This window comes from Cyanistes caeruleus, chromosome 2 (assembly GCF_971803275.1).
Source record: "Cyanistes caeruleus chromosome 2, bCyaCae1.hap1.1, whole genome shotgun sequence".
NCBI classification, from domain to species: Eukaryota; Metazoa; Chordata; class Aves; order Passeriformes; family Paridae; genus Cyanistes; species Cyanistes caeruleus.
Window position 1 is genome coordinate 66,920,811 of NC_141702.1, and position 19,611 is coordinate 66,940,421.

The window sequence follows — 19,611 nt, forward strand, 5'->3', positions numbered from 1 at the left end:
ATAAAATCAGAGTATTGAACAAGATGCCACTAGGGCTAGGTACATTTATTAGAAACTTACTGCAAGTCAGAAAATCTCACAAAAAGAGGAACTTGGTGTTTCCATGAGTAACCTTTTAATCTTTCCTTGTGGAGGGGTCAAGATGCATAGGAGCACCTTGTGAATGTTAAGGTGAGGTCTAAATGAAGGTTCCAAAACGAAGAAGTTATTTCTGGAGCTTTTATATCTTCAGTAAGCTCACACATGAAACAAGTTGCCATGACTCAATAATATTTTTTTCTGAATCCTTGCGGGCCTTGTTTGGTTTATTTTGTAGGAATTAAATTACACTTGCAATTCAAACCTGCAGTGTGTGCATGCAAGGTGGAAGGAGGCTGCTTGGAGGGAAAGTGTTATGCACTAAGTAACCTTTTTGTATTTATTTGTTCAGCATGCTAGCTCTTGTGCTATTTGCTGGGAAGGAATGCCTACACAAAAAGCTACGAGGTGGATCAAATAAAAAAGTCTAGAATGTTTTGAAAGCCTCCCCCTTGACTTTGGACTGAAGGGATCTGTAGAATTTTTGGCACATTATAAATCTGTGTTTACTGAAAAGAGAAAAAACCCAACCCAGCAGCCCCCTCTGACTCTGGGTTTATGTCTGTTGAAGTCTGTGCCAGACCTGGTTTATAGAATGTCAAGTGCTAATAAGTCACAATAGATCCAAGAGAAAAGAAAACTGGAACTGCATTTCAGGTCAAAACATGTAGTTTTAAAGTCTAAAAATACTATGCGATTTGATCTTAATTAGAAGATCCAAGCTTACATCACATTGTTCCAACTCTTCTCCTAGAAACTTGAATGTAAACTTTGTGTTTAAATATAAACCCACCTCTGGGGCTGGCCTATTCTCTGTATTTATTTTATTTGCCAAGTTGCTGAAAAGGTCGCGTGCACAAAAAGAATGCTCTGCTCCTAATCTTTTTAAGCTATTGACAGAGTAGCTCATACAAAGCACTTGGTTTCATTGCACCTCTAGAAATGGAAAGCAAACTATCTTTCTTATTCCACAGTTCTTTTCTTTCACATTGATAAGTTTCTGGTTTTCTCTCTTAAATACTCATTCTGGCCTTTAGAGGCACACCATTCTGTATGGGACATAGATATAGGCTAGTTTTGAAGTAACCTGGGCACAAAACTCTCCTTCTGACAAGATAAATCTTTCCTTATGAAGTCCTTACTAATATCAATAGAGTAAGTTGGCATTTCATTGTACACTCCTTGTTGTAATCCTATCTGCCTGTTGCTCATATGCTACCTGAGAACTGGGGCAGGAGAACTTTGGGAAGAGTAGACTGTGAGGTAACCTAAAATATCACCAAACTTGTAATCTAAATAGGAGCCCTGAGGATGAAATCTAGCGCTCAGGCATGTGACTTTGTGTCATTTTCCACATGATGCATTCTCATTTTCCTGAACTTCTGTCTTCTGCATTTTCTTAGAAATTTTCACACTCCAGTCAAAGTCCAAAGGATGGGCTTAAAGCCACCTGCAGGATTTATGCTTACTCTTTTGGTTATTCATTTAGCTGTGGATCAGAACTGAAGTATCCAGTTGCTCTTTGGAAGAACTGAGTTTAAGGTATCCACTGGGGACTGGACCCCTACACTTGTGGCACCACCTGTGGCTAAAATCCCTGCTGAGTGCACACTAGTAAATGACCTGGGAGGAAGGAGAAGCTGGGGTGATGCTGCCACATTCTACCCCACTTCTCTTCTGCTGCTCCTTTGATACAGTGCCACACTGAAAAGGAAAAGTAACTTCCATATTTTATTGAGGTGGAATTTAATGAGCCATCCACAAAACACACCTGAGGAGGCCTAGGCATTTCTAATTTTCTAATTGTGCTGATTTTCTGCTCAGGATGGCTGCCACTGGTGCAGCTGAACTTCTCCACTGCTGCTTCCTCATAACCCCAGCCTGAATTCACCAGGTATCCCTGGTCATCTGAGTGGCTTGGTTTCACATGGATACACTGAATTCAGTGTAGCCGTGACAGATCCATTTTTCTCAAGGATTTTCTGGTCTGTGGATCTGCTGATATGAATTTCCAGTGACCAACTTCTAGCAAAGTGAATGGACCTCTTTCTCTCTTAATTTCTCTGAAGTTGTTTTGGAGCAGATAAAGCTATCTACACCTGGCAAGGTGAGCTGAAACATCAAAAGGATGCTTTGAGGGAACATCCAGAAAGCTGATTCTGCATATAGTAGCAGGATCAGGACATGCATTAAGGGAGGGGCAGGGGAGATTAGATCATAGATTAAAGATTAAAATAAAAATAAATTCAAGATTAAATAAGCATAACTGTAGTAACAAAATTTGCCAGATTCAGAAGCTTTGAAGCCTCCCTGGTAGCCAAGGCATTACAATGGCTTAAACAGAAAGCCTGTGAGCTGCTTTATTCTGCTATAGTGGAATACATAGACTTATTTTGTACTTGCTGGCCTATTTTATACTTATTTTGTGTGGATCAGGCACAGAAAATGCTCAAAGGCAGAGCAGGATTGAGTCTTTAAAGCATGCTAAAAAGTTTTGTTTATTCCTGCATTTTATCACTGCAGACTTGGTCATCTTTGCTGGCATTTAGAGACTCCACAGTTGCCCTACTCTCAGCACTGCTTGATAACAGGAGATTTGTGAAGACATCTCTGTGCAAAAAGGAAGGGAGTGGACAGAAACAAACTTTTCATAGTAATCCATTGATAAGTCTAGGGAGAAACAGATTTTAAAAGCTCCTGTTGCCTTTGGAACAAATTGGGAGAGGGAAGAAGCAGTGTTCATTTACATTGTAGAGTCTTAATTTTTAAACAGAGAAAGAGAGAGGTATTTAAGGAGGGAGAATTGTATAGTGATACTCTTCTTTCTACCAGTAGTTCTAGTATTTCCATTAGAGAGAAAAATAAATAGCAATGCTGCCAACCACAGAGATGGAAAAAGAAGCCAATGGAGAGAAACAGACTTTTTCAAATAGTACAGTGATGACAAAATACCAAGGCTCATTGACAGTATTGTCAAAGCATAAAATTCTAGTTAATGATACAGTAGTGGTTTCTGACATTTTAAAATGCCACAGGACATGGATTTCTCACTGCATTTGCATTTTCCTTCTTCTCTAGAGGGCAACAACCTTAAACTGATTCTGCTGCTAGGTAATAACAGCCAGTGTAAAATAATCATTATCTCAGACTATAGCATAAATTGGATCAGGTGATCCTCTGTACACTTTATCAGCCTGCTGGGTGCAAATATAGCCCAGTAGTATCAAAAGTCATTAGTTCAAGTCAGGACTTGGGTGACTGAGCAGGTGGAAGTTTTACATGTCAGACGGAGGAAGCTTAATGCAATATTGAGTAGCAGTTACATAAACTCTGCTAGGGTGTTACTGCTCCTTTACAGACAGACAAGCTGCAGAGGCTGGGGAGTTTGAAGTGGTTAGAAAAGTCAGGTAGTCCACAGCCATAAAGCTTCTCTTAAAGTTTGGCTGGATTCAGTTTTATCAGCAAATTTTTGCTAAAGTAGTAATTTTGTAAGTTTCTTTGTCTGCCTCTCTATCTGAAGGCAGGCTAATTTGCACCAGAGTGGTGTTTTCTCTTTCCCACCATCAGTTGACACTGAACTGTGAATGGGATTAAGATTTACCATTCATTCAGGGTTTTGTTGTGAATCTCATCTTGGGAGATGAGACTTCTGTGCATTCGATCCACAAAGAGCTTGTAGGGGCAGCCAATGCTGTGATACTGCTTTGCCTCAGGGTGAAATGCATTACCAGCCTAGGGACTACAGCTGAGGCATCACCCCTGCCAAAACCCCTGACACTGGGCTTTAAACACAAGCTCTTTCTTCCTCCTTCCACTTTGGGTGCCAAGAAGAAGTGTTGTTTTGGTTTTTTTATCTGAACAATGCAGTCACTCAGGTACCAGGTGGGCTGTAGGAGGCTCTGCATGAGAATTTCCTGTGATGCATAGGTGATCAGAGCATGCACATAGGAATGGCTTGGACCCTTCCTGATTGAGGAAGATTCTACATCCAGTTGGTTCCTTTCTGGTCAGTGCTGTAGGCTACTGTACAAACTGTAGCTGGTGTCCACTGGTTTAAATAAGTGCCAATAACCAACAATTTGAGGAGAGATAGCACATGGAAATGAGTAAAGGGAGTAAAAGTAGAGGTAAAAATTTGTATTACCTCTAAGCTACTGAGAAATACACAATTTAAGGAGAAGTGTATTTGACACTGAGAAATTAAAATGAGAACACCTAAGATAGCAGCAAAGTTGAAAGACCTGAATATGCTCATTTGAAGGGTGGAGCAGAGATGATACAAAAAGATAATCTCTACATTTTAAGAACTAGCACATGAAATGGAATCTAGAACTAAAGATTTTGAGTAAGAGGCTGTGACTCGGTCAGATAATAAGGAAAGGGCATAAATAGCAAATATGTCCCTATGATTAGGATAAAGCAGGAGTGCAATGTATGTAAGTAGTTGGATCCATTGATCATATCACAACCTTCTGCAAGACTTGCAAATATTGAATGAAGTAAAGATTTTGATAACTTTATCTTAATATCTCAAAGCTATTGAGAAAAAATTAGGGTAAGATCCAACATATACTTTAGGAATAGATTATATCGTAGTGATGAGTATGTCTTTACCAATGGTGAAGTTCTTCTTGCTGACAAGAAAAGCATTAGACCCGAGTGCTTTGCATGTCAAAGAAACACATCAAGGAAAAGTTAATGTATTAAAGACGAAAATTTAAGAAAAAATGAAAGGTGTCCAACAGACTGGCAAAAGAAGAGGCAAAAAAAATTTAACCTAAAACCAAAGAGAGGTTCAGATTGCTATCTCCCTCTCTGGTTGAAAGATAGTTGATATTTAACATAAAAGTCAATGCTGGCACAATAATGAAGTAGCAAAAACTGCCCTAAACAAATATACTTTGAAAAATTTGGAAATTTCGAAACATCAGAGGAGAGGAGAACAGCTGCCTAGTCAGTATAATGGAAGTAGCATTTTTAGACAGAACTTCGCAAACATATTGAAGATTGATAAATTGTAGACTGCAAGGCTGACTCTGATAACAGAGACATAGTCTTAATGATCCAGGAGATCTTTTCCAATCCTTTTTTTTATAAACTGGATTACTTGTGGACCAGTCTTCTTACTGATAATGCCTCAGATGGTCATTTCTAACACCAAATAATATTAAAAAATGAACAGATTTGTTCCTTTATCACCTTTTACTCTGAAGGAAGATGTAGAGAAGAGAGGTATAACCTTTGTGAACCATCATACTCTGTAAGAATACAGATCTTTTTTCTGCATTGGACAGCATTTTTTGCATGTATCTAACATGGTAGTGTTTTACATAGATAAAGGAGATGATCACAAGGGTAAATGTTAACTAATACAAATATTTGCATGTTAAGTACACATTTATATTGTATAACCAGAATCGCATGTAATAGAAATAGGCCTGGGGAGGGACTTAGAGAAGCAATTTAATTTATTCCCTCAGGGATTAACTATACCCTGCAGCATTCCTGACACATTTATACCTTAAGTTCTTTGCAGATTTCTCCAAGGGTGGAATTGTATGAACTACCCCAGCTATTGCAATGCTTTTGTTCCACTCACTGTTTAGAAAAGTTTGCTTAGGCCAGTGTTGAGCAGGGTAAGGTTACTTTCCATATCTTGCTGACTTTTCTGTATCTCAATGACTTTTTTTTTGTAAAGCCTACTATGACATTGCTTACTCTGAAGTCCTTCCTGTTTTAGAAAAGGATCATCTCATGAAGATGAGAACATGGATCAGCCAGGCACTTTCAAAACAAAGAACCAAACCAAACTATTGTGAGTGATGAGCAAGAACTGGTCCTTAGTAAAAATGTTTTACAAAACCTGTTAATAAGAAAAATTCCACACAAAAGGTAGAGGTTTTGACTTTTAAAGGGAAACACAGAAGCACAAATAACAAAGACAGTTGTTGGTTAACAAATTTCAGTCTCATATTTCTGGAACTTAGTCAAGGGAGAATACCCTGGTAGAAATAAGCCAGTAAACATGAGTGGAATATTTAATTTATTGTTTTCCACATATTGGAAACTAAAGGAATTCTAGTAATAGTTGTAATTTTTTCTAGTGGAAGGGAGAAAAGTTACATTGAGAGTATCATGGAAGAGAAAAAAATGTTCATTTAATGGAACTGTTATGTAATTTGAAATAATGCATTGTTGCATTTGACCTACATCCCAGCTCTTGCTGATGTTGAGGTGAGGGGGTTCTTTGTTTTCAGGCTGTTTTATGTTGTATGTATGCCAAAAGCCAAAGGCTCCAATCTGCCAGTGTGCTTACACTCAGACCAGGTTTTCTTCATGCATTCCAAAGAACCTGTTTTGCAGCAGGGGGAAGGACACAGCCTTTGCCCAGGTTAATTCTGCTGCTGTTTGTGGTTTTGAAGAGATTTTTCTACATGTAGATCTGTTTGTAATAAATTCGTTTGTTGCTGTGCTGTACTTCGTGCTTGCTTTTTAATTAAGGCATTTCTAATGTCTCAAATTTAGGTGTATGGAATTAATTTTTCTTACCACAGGAATAAGTAAATACTTTAAATGTAGGCATCTTGCTACACAGAGTTAAAATGTTAGGAATTACAGTCCTCAATAAATTACTTTATTAACAGTATTTCAGACATTACACATGACAGAAAACTCTTGCTTACTTCTTATTCTCTGTTTTTACCATAAAGATATGATAATGCCCCCTTTACCTTGCCAGGGAAGGAATTATAAACAGTACTTGCTTTAGATCACATGCAAGTAACTGCTGTGCATTATGCAACGTGATTAAGAGACACATGGTACTGCCTTCAGTATCTGTTGATCACTCTTAAGCGAGGTATCTTTAAGGCACCTGTTGTCACCATAGTCCAGGTACTGTGTGTTGAGTAGAGACATGAAAGGACTCTGCTCATAAAATTATCTTGATTAATGAGGGTTCTATTTTGAGATGGGCTGCAGAGCCAGCTGTGGTTATAGCTGTACACCACAAACTGCTGCTTGGTACTTCCTGCAGCTTTCTGTTCCTGCCTCAGCTTCTGCATAGGTTGTTATAAGGCAGATGGAAGAGTTGCTGCTTGCAGGACCCTGCTTACAGGGTGATCTGGCATAGCACTGCAACCAGGATGATGCTCTGAGCAATTTTGCACAATAACACCTGGAGTAAAGCCATGAACACAAGACCTCACTACAATCTACACTAGCCAGCTTCACAAGGACAAGGACCAAGAGCCTTCAGATTTACATTTGAAATGCTCTCCTACCTAGCATTAAACCAGTAATTAATGCTCATAGCACTACTGACTTTTGTGGAGTTTGTAAAGTTTATTATTTGTTTAAAACACACCGTAATGAGGCCTCTAATATTCATAACTGGTTTCTTAGACAAGGTGGGTTTTTTTAACTACTGATAATTCCCTTTAAGTACAAAACTTAAAAGTTGTATGAGCTTAGGCAGGTAACCAGTACAGAAGGCATCTGTGCTAGCTATATTACAGTGACACTGGAGCTCTGCTCAGCAAAATGTTTTAAGAGTACATTTGAACACAGTGATTATCTGATCTACATATTTAGAGGCAGGGCACTGGATTATCTGAAGAAGATGCAAACTGATATGGATACTGCAACTCCACTATATTTCAATAACTATTTTCAGCCTAATTTCAGTGCCTAGAAGTTGTGCCACCACAATACTGCTGGAAGTACTTTTCGATGTGATACACACATTTTTATCTTTAAAATGTTATCAATTTATTGCAGTTTCAAAATTATCCACTTTTTACTGTTTCTCTAGGAATTGTTACAAATTCATACGAATAAAAGGCACTGTTTCTCACTGTTCTTGGTCTGAGAGACAACTGCAATACAAAACACCCTACCGGAAATGTAGGTGTACTATCTGCAAGCCAACTCCTTTACTGCAATGCATGGTATTTTAACATTGCACACTATTATGTTATTGCATCATTGACAATTGCATGCTCTTTCATTTCAGAAAAAATTACTCGCTGTGCTACAATTTTTTTTCTCCTCTCTTTACCAACATTTCTGTTAGATTCTACTCTGAAATTATACCAGGTATTGTTCTTTCATCACTACACTGCTTCAGGGTGACTATATACACATAATTTCCTTTGGTAATTTATCATACCTCAAAGAAATAGAGAGCACTTGTAATTAAATTGCCCAGTTACACAGCCATGTGTAATTCTTTAGTTTAAGCTGCATTATCTAAACTGCAAACTACAAATTTACTTAGGCTGTAGTTATGAGAAAGGCCGCAGATTAAATTAGATGGAATCTAATTTAATTAGGTGAAACTCAAAATTAATGACTTATGCATTCTTAAAGTAAAAGTTGGATAAATTAATGTTTTATCACAGGTGAACAATCAAAAGGAAGCCAATTATGTAGGACATCTTGACTTACATATTTTAAAACTCATGTCTTGTGGAACACGTGTTACTTGTTCTTTATACTGGTACCTAGCAAGTGTCATCTGCAGCATTGTAACACCTTCTTTTAGCTGTTTTTATTTTGTTGTGACCTTCCTGTGGGATTTTTGTCAGGGTTAGGATAATCATAACCAAAACAATAACTAAAATCTTCTTTCTTTTCTGAGTCTTTTATTTTATTTTGGATTTTCTTCTCTCCTATATAAGCTGATGCATCAAAGCTAGTTTAGATGTAAAACTATTGATTTTAAAATCCCAAAGTTTCTATGAGTACTAATCATACTTGAAACACACTAATTACTTGAATATTTATTGCCTCAAAAACACACAGGTTCTTTGGCAATTTAATACATGCAACGCCTTTGTAGACCTTCCTTATTCAGAAAAAAAATTTGTGCATAGTACTGTAGCAAGATTTCTGGATAGAAATACTATTCCTAAAAATTAAACTAACACTTTCTAAATCAAAAACAAAGTCTGTTTATGCTGTTGGGCATTAAGTATTTAAACAAATTACTGAACTGTTACTAAACTGTTACTAACAGTGGTCTAAATCTTCTCTTTTTTTTTTTTTCTTTTTTTTTTTCTGAGAATGATTGTCTCACCAAAACAATTATTTAGTGACAACTATTTTAATCAATAGCAGTTCAATGAATGTATGAATTTCAGATTACTACAAGGCATTGGATTTTGGTAGTTAAGATATTGAACCAGGTAAGACCTCTATGCACATAGTTCCATGATGTTGCAAGAACATGTTTATTGCATTTTATTACATTTTTAAACTAGTTTTCTCTCACCATTGCTGTTTGAAGACTATTTAAGAATTTAATTGCTGTGATTAGAAACTTATTTTTGTATTACTGCAGAGTGTTACCTACTACTGGGACTGATTCTGACAAAGATTAACTGAAATGAGTAGGAGTTTAGCTTGGAGAAGGGCTGATGATTAAACTTTAAAATATGTAATGCATTAGGAAGCTCCCAAACTGAAATCTTAACTGGTGGGAGTTTTTATGGTTCCATTACTACAGCTCTTTTAAACACACAGTGTTGAGTTAACTGTTGGTGAACCTGAACTGTCATTCCAGCCATGATGTCGTACCTTAGCCTGCTCCCTGCGGCTGGTTTCTTTTGCAGGTCAGCACATCTTAGCTTGGCTGCCCAGTTTGACTTAGCCCCAGCATTGCTGCTATTGCCAATAAATGAAACTTTCCTTTTTGCCACAATCTCAGTCAATATGCAGCTGAGTGCTAAGGCTTCTTTGCAGTCCTGTCTTAACATAAAACCTGCACAATTCCAATTTGCGTTCCGGTCTCCTGCCCATCAGTAGCAGATGACAGCCATACAGTGGAATTGAGACATGGCTCATATGTGTCATTATTCTCCATGATATTATGGATTGCACAGTGCTTATGTCCAGCTGAACAGGTGGCACTGGGGTTTACTAAGAGTGTGCAATTTTAAAAAATTATTAAAATTTTTAACCTTATTAATGGTATCTGTACACAACACAGCAGAAATCAACACAGGACCTCAGAAGAGTTGGTGAAGAGGTGACTTTTGAAGAAAAGGCAACCTCTGACATAAGTGGTAGGAAAAATAGATTTTTAACTTTTTTTTTTTTTTTTAAAACAAGTCCTACTAATTAGAGTCCCATAACTGTCTGTAAGGATTACTGGAGAAAACATCCTTTTGGAGCCATTTTTCTTACCATCTATGATCTCATAAGTTTCATGCAGTCAATAAATTTACTGTTTAATGTTTGTTTGTTCTGTAGGGCACTGGGACCATGACCAGGTCTTCAGTGATGAATGGGCCTTGCAGATAAGTTGGAAAGAGGACTGTGGATCCTGAGCTGTAAAACCCAGTCAAATCAGTGGAGCAATGAAACCTGCTTTTCATGTGTCTCAAGGCTGGTGTTTCCAGTGGATTCCCTCATGTGTCATAAGGGTGAGATAAGATCCATCTTCGTTCTTCCCTTTTGTAAGGACACTACAGTCAGCCCAGATGCTTACTTTCTGAAAAAGTCCTGAACTAGAAGCGTGTCTATCTGAAACTGTTCAATGGGCTCTGGGGCTGTAGCTGGTAATGCAGAATAAGCACAAACACCTGCAGGCTGTGCACTCAGCAACCTTGCACCTTTGGAAGACTGGGTGTAAGGACAGAACTACTACAGATCAGTAAAAAAACTAATTTAAAAACAAATAATGATGTCTTCTGAATGAAGGTTTTTCCCTTTGAAAAGGTAGAAAATATAGTGCACATGCATTGCCTTGTGATTCAGGTGTGAAGCGATGCTAAAGGAATAGGTGATGCTTATTGTGGAAGTCTAAAACATCTTCTGTTCAAGGATATTAGTGAGAGGGTTTCTGGTACAGCTTCACTGCTGCTTGGAAGTGCCAAAGTGTTCTTGCAGAGTCCTGCTGTCATCACTGGTGCCTCAATATACAGAATCACAGGGAGGGTCAGATTGGAAGGGACCACAGGGGGTCATCTGGTCCAACCTCCCTGGTCAAGCAGAGTCATCCTAGAGCACACAGTGCAGTATTGTGTCCAGAAACTTCTTGAATATCACCAGTAGGGAGATTTCACAACCTTTCTGGGCAACCTGTTCCAGTGGTGAGTCACCTGCATAGTATAGAAATTGTTCCTCATGTTCAGATGAAACTTCCCAAGCACCAACTTCTGCAAATGAAACTGGTGAAGGATCTGGAGCACGAGTCCTATGAGGAGTAGCTGAGGGAGTTGGGGTTGTTTAGTATGGAGAAATGGAGGTTTATCACACTTTACAACTACCTTGAATGAGGCTGTAGACAGGTGGGGGTTGATCTTTCAACTAACAAGTGATAAGAGGAAATGGCTTCAAATTATACCAATGGAGGTTTAAATTGGATATTAGGAAAGATTTCTCCAAGGATGGTCAAGGATTTGAACAGGCTGCCCTTGGAGGTGATAGAATCACTGCCCCTTGAAGTTCAAAATATGTGTAGATCTGGTGCTTATGGACAAGGTTTAATGCTGGAGTTGTGAGTGACAATTAACAGCTGGACTCAATGATCCAAGAGGTCTTTTCCAGCCTTTATGATTCTACGATCCTTGCTTAGGGACACATTGTTCTTGAGCTTGGAGGAAGTAGGACTTGAATATTGACTAGCTCCCTTGGAATCATCTTCCCTGCAGGGCTGGTTCCCATGGGATTCTTCCAAGAAGGTTGCTGAAAGTTAGCTCTCCTGAAGTGCACAGTTGCATTCTTACTTGCTGCCCTCCCTCCTCCATGCAAAATACATAATCTCATGGCTGCTGTAGCCAAGGCTGCCCCCAGCCCTCACATCTGCAACAAAGCCTTCCCTGTTTGTTAGTACATGGTCAAACAGCTCACCATTACTCGTTTTTTCCTCCACCACCTGTGTCAGGAAGTTGTGGCCAACACTTTCCAGAAACCTCCTGGACTGTTTGTGCTTTGCCATGTTGTTCCTCCAGCAGATGTCAGGGTGGTTGAAGTCCCCCACAAGAACCAATGACTGGGACTTTGTGGCTGCTTCCAGCTGTCTGCATAAGGCTTCATCTTCTTCTTCCCTGTCATCAGATGGCCTGCAGCAAACACCCACACAGTATCACCCTTACCAGTCTGCTCTTTAAACCCAGCCTATAAACTCTTGACTTGCTCATCAGCCACCCAAGACAGAGCTCAATTCAATCCAAGTGTTGTCTCTTTCCATAGAGGGCAACTCCAGCGCTGCCCCTCCCTGGTCTGTGTTTCCTGTAGGGCGTGTGGCCCTTCACACAAGATAGAGCAGCTCTGAAGGATGACAGATAGCCCTGTGCTTTAAATGCCAATGGAGCCATAGCTACACTAGAATTCATACTTTGCCCCACTGTTGTTAGCAACAGAAAGGTTTTGCTGGAAAAATTAAAATTAACATGGATACAGTCTGGTAGAATTGTATTCCTTCTGGTTTTGAGAATGATGTAAGTTCTCTTTAAAGGACAGACCTAAAACATCAAATATTCACAGAGGTTCTCAGCATTAAAAATAAATACACATCAGTGCACAATGCATACAAGAGAATTAGTAAGTTGGCATTTACAGTATATATGCAATTATGTGAACTTGAATGAGCAAATTCAGGTGCACATGTGTAATGAAACTGTTTAAAAAGCTTGGCCTCTGTCTGTCCTCTTCTCCAGGGAATGCAATGGTGTATCTGGAACAGCCAGGCTGTTACTAAACAGTGGGAAAATTGCTTTTGAAACTTGTGCTTTGAAAAAATGTTTTTCCTTGATGTGCAAATCAATTTGTTTTTGGGGGTGCAAGGATGCAAAAAAAATGTTTTTCTTCAAATGAAAATAAAAAAAAAAAGTGCTTCTGTAGCAGATTAATTAGTTTGCTATCTAAAATGTTTTGTTTCACGCCTGATTTCTTTTCTAAATATATAAATACCAGCTAGTGTTTTAAAGCTTCTGTAACTGTGAATGGCTCTGCTGTCCCTCACTGCAAGCTACATTTTTATTACTTCTTCCCAAGAAATTTATTTTGCTGACATAGGCCCTAATCCAGTAAAGTGTTAAAACATATGCTTAATTTTAAGTGAGTTGAATAAAGCCAACTAAACTTTCCTATGCCTAAATCTAAGTACAAATTTGTATTTGGCTTAGCTGGGGATAGTTTCTGGGTTGTGATCTAAAGGGCTTTGTGTGTTTTGCAGAATGGATGCCCTCCTGAAGGAAGAACAGTTGTGTGGAATTTTAAGGTATTTTGTTGTTTATCAGAAGATCTTGAGATGAAAAAAGTGCCAACAAGTGAATACTAAAATTTTTGGACCTGAATACATTCCTTTAAATATGTATGTCACACATCTCCTAACAAACTTCCCACAATTTCCTCTTCTCCCTCTACGTGACAATGTAGTAGCTGAAAACAGCTGCAGTGGTAGCTGATTGTTTTCACAAATGATCACCTCCTTTTCTGTATTGGTTTTCCTAGCTGTATCAAGAATTTTACCTTGAAAAAGAGATGACCTTTCTTCATGCTAGTGAGCTGATGATTTGGAAGTTTAGTATTTCTTAATATTTTGCTCTGTGATACTGAAACATTTTTAACTGTGGGTGCACAAGTGATCATTTCCCACAGAAAGGGTGAAACCACGGGAGACTATGACTGAAACACAACTCAATTTGGAACTCGAAAGTCACACAAGTAGAACAGGAACTTGAGGGTTCCGATGCAGTAGCTAGAGGACGACTGGTTACACAGAAAAATATATTCCTACAATTTTCACTTCTGCTGCCAGTTCTCAGACCTAGGACACAGTGGACCTGTGAAGCAGAGTGCTTCAATGGGTTCCAGAAAGTGAACTGCGCTTTCGGGGCCCAGAGCACGCTTGCTAAAATTGCTGATGAAATGGGCGAAGGATGGGTCTTTGTACAGAAATCCAAGAGCCCTCACTGAGCCTCAAAGGGAGTCCAGGGACAAAGATGAAACTGGGTGGAGGACACAGGGTATTGGGTAAAGGGGTGGAGCTGAGGGTCAAGGGTCAATAGAAACAGGTAAAAGCGATGCAGCAATGGGGTAACAAACCAGGGAAACCAATAGGATAACAGGGGTGGAACAATGCAACAAATCAGGGCCAATAGGGATCAGGAAAAGGGAGCACATTCTAGGGAACTTATAAATAAGGTGAACAGGGCTGAACATAGATGGTCTCAACTGTATGTACCAATAGAACTTAAAACATTAACATGTACCTTCAGAGACCTATGGAAGGGAGGCTCTTCTTGCTGTAATCTGAGAGAGGTGTCTCTCTTTGCTTGTTTTTGCCTCTCCAGGGTTGAGGTGTCACCACCCCAGTGTCAGGCCTTTGAGCCTCCATAGATCTGGAATAAGCTGCCTCCTCCTTACAAGGGCTTGCATGAGATCCAGAAGGAAACAAACTGGTACAGTGCATATATAAGCTCACATGGTTGATCATTTTGTTATGCCAGGGAGTTTTCCACTCAAAATGGGGAATCTAGTATCTTCTTCTTCAAAACTGACTTTGTCTAATACCTATCAGCATTAGAAAGCTCTGTGTTGCCTTTTTTTTTTTTTTAATGTGGATGCCTTAAAGACTTTTTGTGTTTCATTTGTACCATGCAAGCTGTCAAGTACTGCAGCTGAAGAGAAGAAAGAATGCAGAGAATTTGTACTAAGCTTTAATTTTCCTTAATAGCAGGCACAGGATTTGTTCAGAGAGTTTTATTATTGGGTGATAAGTTAAGGTAATTACAGCAGTAGGGCAGAAGGCCAGAAGAAGACGGAGAAATCTAATACCATGAAACATTTAGATTTAAAGAGTACCCTGTGTTGTTTTTTAAATTATACTATCCACCTACAAACAGCTTCCTACACATTTAGGGAAATTTAAACACAATATAATTATTGTACCTTGTTTGTTAACATATATATAGTAAGATTAAATGTCTTGCAGTTTTCACTCTCGCTTCTCACATTTACAAAATGTGTAAAGGGAAGGGATTTGGCTGAAGTCACTGAGACAGAAGAGGTTAAAATCAGTAGCTAGAGAAAGAAAGAGCTGTAAGACATTCTGCAAAGGCTTGTACTATGAAAACATTCATGCCTGATTTGTATCTGGAACAGGCAAGTCATTTGTTTGGACTTCAAGGTAAGTTTCCTGTCTCAACTCAGCAAGTTATACCTGTCCAGAAACACTTAAACCCATTCTTCGTCTCAGGTTTCAACACAGCATAAAGTTTAAGCAAGTGATTGAAAGGTATTTGAATAAAGATGGACTTCAGCAAGAGACTAAAGGTGTCTTGCTGATCAAGACCCTATAGACATGTAGGAACTATATACCAGTATTACATAAATCTTAAAAAAAGTGGAAATAAATTTTTATCATTACTTTCTACTCCATTTCCTACAAAGCATAGGAAACAGTGGATTTGGAAAGAAACATAATCTATGTTTCTCCTGAAGCATTTTGAAGCCTCAAATGGTCCTGGCTTTTTATATTTTATGTCACTGAATTATCATAAAACAGTTTAATAAAAAAGGTTTGTGGTAGCATTAAGTAATACTAAATTTGTCTCCCTAGTAGCTACTGACTCAACTGTATGTCATATGAACATATGAGCTTTTATTCACACATTTTTAATTCTCTTATTCAGAGTGCTGAAAGATGTGTCATGTTTCCCTACTTACTCAAAAGATTGATTTAATACGACCATCTTTCCCAGTTTTAAAACAATTATTGAAAAAAAAACTTCAGAGTTACTTTGGGTAGACAAAGATATTGTCCTTCAAGTGTAATCATTCTCCTAAGATGCTCATAGTCAATATAAACAAGTTTTTAATGCGTTAAAAAGAAGTCTTACTAAGTCTCAAAACATGCTATTTCTGTACATTTTATTACATAAACCACAGTAATGCTCCACTATAACACAGGTCCCTATGCTTTTACAACTGAAAAGCCTGGGTAGGCTGGCTGTCCTCAAAATCTCAATGGATTTTCCTTCAGCAAAGGCCTTATCCAAATCTTGTGAAGCTGCTAGAACTCATGAACCACTAAGGCACCTCTTAATCACATCCTTATCGTAAATGTCATGTTTGCGCTCCGCTCCCAAATAGATGAGCTGCTAGGAAGTGAAAAAGCTGTGCTATCTTAAAGAAAGGATGGCAGCAACCTGGAAAAGAAGGCAGTCTCAACAGTAATAACAGGAGTTGTTTGTGTTCTGCAGATTGCAAAGAAAAACATCAGGGCACAGCAGCTTTTCATAACTGCACACAGCTGGTAACTTCCACGAGGAATGGGAGAAGTACAGTGCCTGAAATTTCTTGTGAAATAAGGTGAATTTCTGTATTTCCTCATCATGTTATTAATTCAAATTCAAATTGTTTCTGCAGGAGAAGCTGTGGTTGCAGCCTCAAGCTAGGAGCTTGCAAGGACTGTCTTTGGCCCATTAATGCTACTTCTGTTTTTGTCACACTTCCAATAGGAGGACTGACAAACCTCCCATCTAGAAGAACGAAAAATAAATTGCCAGTTGAATGCTCAATGGAAAAGTATCTTTAAAGCTGCCAATGCTACCTTCTTCTGCTGTGAAAGACAACTTTTAAACTCAATTTCAGAAATAATTATGCCAGTTGTGGATTTTACCTGGACTCCTCTTCTTACCTTTCCTAAGGAGCATTCTCAGGATCTTTTAGAATCAGAATTGTCAGTAGCAAGATGATGAAATTCACTGTACTTTGTAGAAATAGCTTTTCTGTATAATATGCTTAGAATAATTCCCCAAACCTATTCAAAATATAATTTTCTAGCAGGGAAAAATATAAACGGTCTGATGAAGGTTTAAAAAATATGAACTCATACCTTCTATGACAAAAAAAAGAGGGGTAATCTCTAAAATCTTCAGGGAAAGAAGCAAGGCCTCTCCCTCACTGGTGACTGAGTTTTGATTTGCACCACAGTAAGAGTTACACACAGAATATACCATTAGATAGATCTGCCTAGTTCTTGTTTCAGATACACAGGAAAACAGTTCATTTTTGAATCTCACTACAACAATCTAATTTCCTAAATAGTTGTTCTTTGATTTTGGAAAGGTGCTAAAAACTGATTCCAAATTAGCTGCTATAGGAGGAGAGAAGAGCTACTTGAGCAATGGGCTCAGACATAGATGTAGTGTGGGGAGCCTGGAAAAAGGGGGAAGGGACAGTGCAGCTCACTTGCATGATCCCAGTGCTTAAGCACTGCAGTAAATTCCACTGATAGCACAGTGAGAGACGGTCTCACTTTCCTGTGTTAAATCCGTTTTAGCAGCTGTAGGCAAAAGGGTCAAATATTTAACTTGGTATTAAACTTAGCAAAATAAACTGAGTTTCTTGTGCACAGAACATATTCATGTAAGTATATTATCCTATCTGTCTGAAAGGTCAGGAATGGCTTAACAAAGTTTGAAACAGTTGTGCTGGAAGAGCTGAAGAGCAGGGTGCTTGAGCACTGACCAGGCAGACCACGAATTGCCTACAGCACAGGTGGCAGAAAAGAAAGGTTTGTTTAATGTACCTTGACACTTCGAATGGGGCAACCCCTGGTACAGCTGTGACCTGATGTTCCCACTGCATCTTCTTTCTAGGTGCCCCATTACCCATTTTTGTAGTGCTCTGTAATAATTCCTGTCTCAGTTTGGGGAAATACTATTTTGTTTACAACTAACAAACAAATGACTCTCAGCCCTGTATAAGCTTTACACAGCTTATATAGCTGAGTAATAAGGTTTGGACACATGCATTTCATGCTCCATGCTGCTGGTGCACAAAAGAACTGCAGACTTCTCTGCTGCAGCTTATGAAAACAACTGATTTTTACTGGAATGTATATATGTACACCCACACACCTCCTAAATTTCCACATTTTGTGAGGGGAAAAAAACTGTTTCCTCTTCCCCTTTCTTCTATTTTTTCCCCCTCACAGCATAACAACTCACTATTAGATTCCTTAGTATTCTCCCTCTCTCCCTGCCTACTCCAAGCAGGCAGTCCTTGCAGTTGCTTCCCTTGAGATTCTGACAACTTTAACTACATGTAGTTGAGAGGGTTTTTTTCACTTGTTATTGCTTTCATTTGGAAATGCATTTCCAATAATTTCAATGGCAAGGTTGACTTTACTTCTTGTAACAGAACACTTAGCCTAAATTGTCATGAGTAATTTAATTAATGCCTACAGGAATCTATGCCACATTTTTTATTAGTTTTTGTCATTCACTGTTGCAATTATTAATCGGCCAGTCTAACAGCCGAGGTCTTGCAAAGAAAGTGCAGCTCTCTCTCATCACACCACTGAAATGGATAGTGTAAGAGATAGTTTTAAATTTTGAGATGATTGTGGCTTTTTGTAGTACTTTCCATACACATTTTGGCCATTTTGTAGTACCTTTCACACACTGTATTGTGTGCTGGAAATCACTGGTGCCTCTGGGAGTGAATGTGGTGGAGAAAATCTTTCTATTGATTCCAGCCTAGTCCCTCTGTGTGGGAAAAGCTGGAAGTTTTAGCACATCCCATTCTTTGCTAGGTCCCATTCTAGGCCGCAGGGTTTCCGGCAGTTTCCCTCTGCTATAGATGATAAAGATTACTTTAAAATTATTTCTGTGTCTGCCTGTATTTTTCAGAGTAAGATGCCACAAAAATGGATAGATGGACTGTTGTTAGACAACATGTGCAGCACCTGCTCACTGCAGGGAGGAAGGAAGAGGATTCAAGAGATGCAGGAAGAAAGCAAATATAGGAAGAGTAAGGAGTAGATTGTGTAAGGTATCACAACCTCAAAACTCGACTGATTTGCTGGATGATTTTACAGTATCATGAGAAAGTTATCATTTCATTGAAGCTGAAACTTCCCAAATTACCAAAATACAAAGACCTACTTGGATACGCCACTAAAATTAAGGATGCCTGTCGTGGACTGGGCCAGGGTCTTGGTGGAACCGAGAGGGGAAGAGGGATTCACCAGCATGCCGGGCCCTGTTCGCCTGGCGGCATTTTTGGGAGATGATTAGTCAGGGCTGTACCTCAGAGGGATGAGGGAAATCACGTACTCTGTGTTAAGTCGAGTAAGCGCTCCTATTCCTGACAGAAAGCGTCTGGCAATTCCCTCGAAACAACCGTTTTGGATATAAACTGGGACGGAGGGCTTAATTAATATTAATTTTCTGAGGGGTTTTTTTTTCCCTTGGAGATGCTGCCCTTCCTTCCCCAGTCCTTTCAGACCCTGATCGCTTTCCAGGCGGGCAGCCCACCTACCCGCCACCGCCGCTTCCCCCTCTCCCTCCTCTGGCGCCGGGCCAGGCGGAGCAGCGGCGGCAGGGCAGGAAGGGGCCGCTGTGAGTTCCCGCGCATCCCGGTGTCCCGCTGCTGTCCCGCCGGTGTCCCGGGAGCGCTGAGGCTGCGGCGCCGCTCCCGCCCCTCCCTGAGGGCGGACCCGGCGGAGGCACCGCCCGCGCGCTCCCCCCCGCCCCCGGCCCGGCGCCCATTGGCGCGCGGCGCATCCCCGTT

The 19,611-nt window shown here is 39.5% G+C and overlaps 1 long non-coding RNA gene across 1 annotated transcript; it reads right to left on the reverse strand.

Moving 5' to 3' along the window:
* Positions 1–8,706: 8,706 nt before the first annotated feature.
* LOC147654885 (uncharacterized) lies at positions 8,707–19,575 on the reverse strand. Its single transcript, XR_015283336.1, has 2 exons — positions 19,360–19,575; positions 8,707–12,146 (listed from the first exon to the last, which is right to left on the reverse strand). It is a non-coding gene; the product is annotated as an uncharacterized LOC147654885 (long non-coding RNA).
* Positions 19,576–19,611: the final 36 nt, after the last annotated feature.